A 6,000-nucleotide genomic window follows, 5' to 3' on the forward strand; every position below is an offset into this window, starting at 1 on the left:
TCATTCATTAAATCTTGTTTTCCGAGTAGGACCAGCAACATTCAAACAAGTCTTATTAAACATCCGTCCTCTATAATTATCTGAAAAATTCAATAACTTTATCTCATGGTGACTTTCATGCGGTTTACCATGATTACAGCACAAAAACTTGGGGTGCCGCACTAGTATTTCCTTAAAATTATGTCACGCAAAAAGGGCGTCACAGTGTGTGTTGTGGCTGTGTTGATTACCTAGTGCAACCAGGGACTAATTTCTTCCAGTGTTCCCCGAGGCTGATGTGTTGTTTTCATTTTATTGTTCATGGGGGAAAATGGCTCAGCCGGTAAAAATGGAAAACTCACTTAATTTTTCCTCCACTACTGAGCTACTGTTTTGGCTTTTGGAGAGGACTCCTGCACCCACACAGCTGTTCGGGGGCAGGATCTCCATTAAATGGTTTATGTTATGTTTGTGGGCATGTGGATGTGTGCTACCAGTGACCCAATGTGATGACCGACAGTACTGTAAGACAAATGGAACATGTCTGTACGGTCCAGCACGCACTTAATGACAAGCAAGGTATTCATGCAATAGTTTGCAGAAAAAGAAAAAAAAACTCTTCAATTTACCTTTAAATTTTTCTTCTGAGAGCAGCAGCGGCCTGGGCCGTAGCTTTTGGAGGAGGTTTCTCTGGCCGCCTCAGGTTTCAAAGCTGGCAGGCTGATCAGAGCGCACAAGGTTTGTGAGCCTTGGCACTAACACACAGCACCAAGCTTTGAGGACCCAGATTAACCTGCACAGTAGTTAAATAAACACGTATCCATGCATGGCAGCATGAATGGACGTTTCATCACAGCTTGCTACATTTCCGTGATCATACTGGACTCACACCCTCCTGCACTGCATGATGCAATTAAAAATAACAGTGAAAACACAAAAAATATATGTGGAATATTGAGCAGAGAGGTATAGGTATAGGTGAAGTGTACACTTCAGTGGAAACTTGCTAAACAGCCTTCAGGCATTCACTTTTGGAGTTTTTTTCTTTGACTTCCTCAAGATTTGGTTTAGATGTTTGTCAGATGTTAGCTCCGTCCCATGTTCACCCATCAAGCCCAGCATTGTGCAGTTTGGTCCCAGTTAAATTACCTCAAGACCAATTTCCCCGACCTCAGTTTGTGTGTGTGTGTGTGTGTGTGTGTGTGCGTGTGTGTGTGTGTGTGTGTGTGTGTGTGTGTGTGTGTGTGTGTGTGTGTGTGTGTGTGTGTGTGTGTGTGTGTGTGTGTGTGTGTGAGTGTGAGTGGGGGCTGACTTTCAGACAACTGCAGGATGGGGACCTTAGTGGGGTGTGAGGTAAACCCCCATGGCGGCGGGTCGTGTTAAAACAGCAGAGGAGGTGGGGGGGCAGGGCTTGTGTTTGTACACAGGGAACCCCGGGCAGCTCAGTAAAAAGAGCTTTATTATTTAGGCCTCTGCCAAGCAGAGATCATGGTGGAAAATACACAGGATCCCCGGCGCCAAGTCCCTTGCTCTCGGAAAATCTGCCCCAGAAGCGTCCAAGCGTAGGGGCCTGGATTTAATCACCCACTGCGGCATTTGTCCTCAGTCTGAAGAAAGAAAGCAACAATCAATCTACATCAGTGTGACCCTCAGTCCCCCCCACAGCCACCGTATTAAAAAGACACGTTCTCTATGATGTGAGTAAACGTCATTTATAATTCTGGGCATGACTTCAGACATGACTGATGTGCGTTAATAGAAACTGTCAAACTCTTACTTGTTCCGGCCTCTTAAACTTCATGTCCGTTGATAATGTATACATTCTTGCACAGCTTCGTGATGACAATATATTTTCTGCATATCAAGAATTGTGTTTTGCGAAAGAGAAAATTTGTCTCATACTGTAAAGTTCATATGTTGTTGCAACTAAATTCTGCCTAACAGTCTTAATTTTTTTTTTCTTTTGCCTTTCAAGTTGCAGCAAAGTTTTCAGCTTGTTTGTGAATTTAGTATCATGTTGAAAATGGCCTGCATGGACCTCAGTAACAGTGAGTCTGTCACTGTTCCCATTTGCTTGTGGACAAATCCAATAGGAGAGTGCTTACTCAGAACCTAAGTGCTCATAAGTGCCCAGACATCCTGGACAAATCATATCTTAAAGTTCAATATCATTGGTGATGTACAGATAACAGTCACTAAATGGATGAATGGCATCGAGCCATATCTGTTGCAGTTGTCATTAGTTGTGGTTTTGTTTGGTGATGGAAACTTCAACACCCAACTGATGAACATGGAAAAAGTGTGGAAATGATTATTGACCTCTGTGAAAGTAATTTCATAACTCAGCTAGCAGTAAAAAAATGGCTGTGCCAAGTGTGGAGTGTTGGTCATTTTCACAACCAATAACCTCCACCATGGTCGACAACTACTTCATCGGACTTCCATACTTTATTCCATCATCACTTCAGTATTAACATGTTTTGGCAGAAAAAACATGGGGACAAATGAGAAGCACGACAGAGGAAATCCTCCGACTCTGCACTGTCATGCTGTTTCTGTTGTTTTTCTAGCATCCTCTCTCACACCCGGCCCACGAGCAAAGTCCTATCTGCTTCAAATCATCCACCTTCGCTTTTCTGCCCAGAAATGACAAGGTTGCCTGCCTCCCTGACTCCAAGCCAGAGAAAATGACCTCAGTCTTAATGAAGACCAGCGAGTGCCTGGTGTTATCCTTCACCAAATGTGTCACACACCCATCATTACTATTGTTTCACTTTGCCTGCATGTGAGTTGACATGCATGTGAATTGTACCTTGGACCTGAAACACCTGAATACTTTGCTGGCATGATGGTTACTTGTATATGCTCACCACTAAAGTTAAATGAATAGATGGCAGAGCTGGCTCTAGGACGGGCATTGTTATATAAGCTTTATTGCTCAAACGTTAACACATTTCATTCATTGATAGCATAGTTCATTCTTTCTGCCTACTGGCGAAAGTATTCAATATGTGGATTTCCTTCATGCGCAGGAGGTTGAGACGTTAAATCACCAAAATCTTGACATGTGACCTGGAAGCTACGATGGGGAGGATACAGAGAGACACCCAGCTACAATCCCAAAAATAGAATCTAAAGACCACCATCACCACTTTGAGCTATGCTTTATCAGCTACCAGGATAATTGTAGCACAGATCAGGGGAACTCTTAATGAGGATGAGGATCAGGAACAAAATGAGAGATCTATTAAATGGTGATAGCCTAAATGATGACCTGCCAGAGATAAAAATGTATACTTCCCTCTAAATTCTCTATTTCATTTCTGAAGTTGCAAGAGAAACACTTTTAAGTTTTAACTGTAACTAGCACTGTAGTTACATTTATAACTCTCGTTGACCATAAAACCTCAACACCGCTCCTGCATCTGTGTATACACCTGCAGCGTTCATTGACATCTCCCTTCCTGCCTGATTCTATGTTGAAAACATGGATATAGACAAAGAGCAGTATTTATATTTGCGTTTTTGAATTAACGAAACCTTCTCCGGATTATTCAGCATATTTGCTTGTGTATTTGTGCAACATAGTGCAACATTGCTCTGTCTTCCACATTAGCCTCAGAAAACATGTCTACAAGCCACAATAATCAGATCTCATTTTTCTTTTTATACTCAGTGCAACTACATCATGCTGCACTGTTCCAAAGCACTGCTGGACACCAACGCCCACCAACATGTGTTCAAAGACAATCTCTTCTTCGACAAATACTCCTGAGATCAATCACCTGCCATAAAAATGGAAATTTCAGCCGCATCACCTCCGTGTCGACTTTGATCCACCAAACAGGTTCTGAGATCACAAGAAAAACTGAATTCTTCAACTGACAATCATCATCTGGATGAAGATGTTAAGTTAAGGCTGAGAAAGTTGTATCCAAAACACACCCTGTTAGTGATTCACCAAACAAGCACAGCTGCTGTCGGCCGATAGCATCCAGGCAGCAATCCAGCTTTAACACTGTTACAAAGTGTAGTAAGTACTTCACTGAAAACACACAGACTTTCTTCTTTTCTTCTCTAAACTTTTTCCTTGTCATTTTTAGACCCAAACAAGACCCTAATTTTACCACCATGATTGTTACATCCACATGCAATTAAGGAGTTCGAGTTACAGATCACAATGAAGTTTTTGCAGTGTGTGTTTCTCAGTGTTATTATACATGAAATAGGCCTCATTTTGTCCTGTGTCTAACTTAAATGTCTTCACAGCATCAAAAAAAAAAAACATTGCAGAAACAATAATATATTGTATTAAGTTGTTACCTTAGAGTTTAAAGACCTGATTATTGGGGTATTAAAAGACCAATGACTTTAAACCTATACATTTGTTAGGTATCCTGACACACAACTCCAAATGAATGCTACTGTTACTCTGTTTGTGCTTGAGGGGTAAATAGGCAATAGTTTGCTAACATGCTCTGCATATCAACCGCCCCCAAGTGGCCAAAAAGATCAATTTATGCAGGTTAAATGGAAAGGTTAGATGGAAAAAGTAGATAAAAACTGACAAAAATGGATCTCCAATTTAGCACAGCATCACTGTACGGCATATATTATAATGGGACATAATAAGCCATTAGTTTGTTTTTGATTAACAAGTATGTAATCAAGAAGAACATAAAAGATTTACTAAAATAAATCTTTAAGGCACCTGCTCTTATGGTCCATGGTGCACAATCTTTGTCCTGTTTGATTTACTCTGCCTAAGAAACCTGCTATTGAGTCATTTTTTGGCCCCCTCAGGCTGAACTTGATCCAGGATCCTCTGGCCGGCTCTCATTTGTTAGCCTCACCATTGGACTAAACAGGTGTATGAATCACCACACAGATCCCTGATTTGCTGCATCAGCTGTCTGTCTGTTTGCCTTTTTGCCCTTCTGGCTGAATATCATGTAAATTCTTCATGTTTGGATTTTAGTGAGGTAACAGAAAAAAAAAAACAAAAAAAAACAAAACAAAACACACCATTCCTCTGGAAACTGTCCCTTGGCAGGAAACGGTCAACTGTGAATGTGATCACTGAGAGTGAAAAGGGAAGTTACATCAGCCCTGCAATAAGCCAGCTTTGTGAATTATGATCAATCATAGTCTAAGACTTTCACAAAGCCCAGTGAATGTGTAGCAACAGCAAGACCTGGCTTTGGCTTGGTTAAGTCAACTACCGAACCCACCGCCTCTAAAGCCTTGGATTTACTTTAAGAATTTATCAAAAAAGACATATTCCTAACACACCCAGTGTTTAGCTTGCTAGCTAGCATGCTCAGTGGGATCTGTGTTTCAGTTTGCAGCAGTATACTTTTGTCAAGTTGGGATTTCTTTTATTCATTTGTGTCTGCATACATGATTGTATTTTTAAGTCTACCACTGAATACAAAATGAAAGCTTAGAGGGTCAAACAGGCTCCTGGCAACTAAGAAGCTGTTAAAGTCCATTTTTGAGGCTTTAAGCCCTCTTTATCCCAGTTTACACTTGGCCTCAATGTAAGGGAAGTTACTAAAGTTATTATTTTAATCCCACACAGCAATTAGGCCTTTCTTTTGTGTTTGCCTTATTGTATTCCTCTCAAAACACCAGTCATCTCTCAAAAATGTAAAGTGATGCAACAGATATCCGTTTTAGTGAAACACAGGCTGATGATGCATCACATATAGTTGGTTGTTGGGGTTTTTCCCCCACTCACTGCTGAACTCGCTGGAAGCAAAACTAAACTTAATCACAAGCTAAAATGAAGATTTAATGATCCGTGTGGGGAACTTTGGTTGCTCTATCAGCAAATAGCAAAAGGATACACTAGAGAAAAAAAGTGAATGGTCTGCTCTGACATGGCACTTCTGTAGTAGGACAAAGGGTTTAACAGTGCCTCTCATTCACCCAGTCACACACAACGATGGTGTTGAAATCTAATAATTAACCTTGCAATTAGGTAGATGCTCTGCTCCATCCCCTGAGCCACAGCCAAAG

The sequence above is a fragment of the Toxotes jaculatrix genome, chromosome 19 (assembly GCF_017976425.1).
Source record: "Toxotes jaculatrix isolate fToxJac2 chromosome 19, fToxJac2.pri, whole genome shotgun sequence".
Classification (NCBI taxonomy): Eukaryota; Metazoa; Chordata; class Actinopteri; family Toxotidae; genus Toxotes; species Toxotes jaculatrix.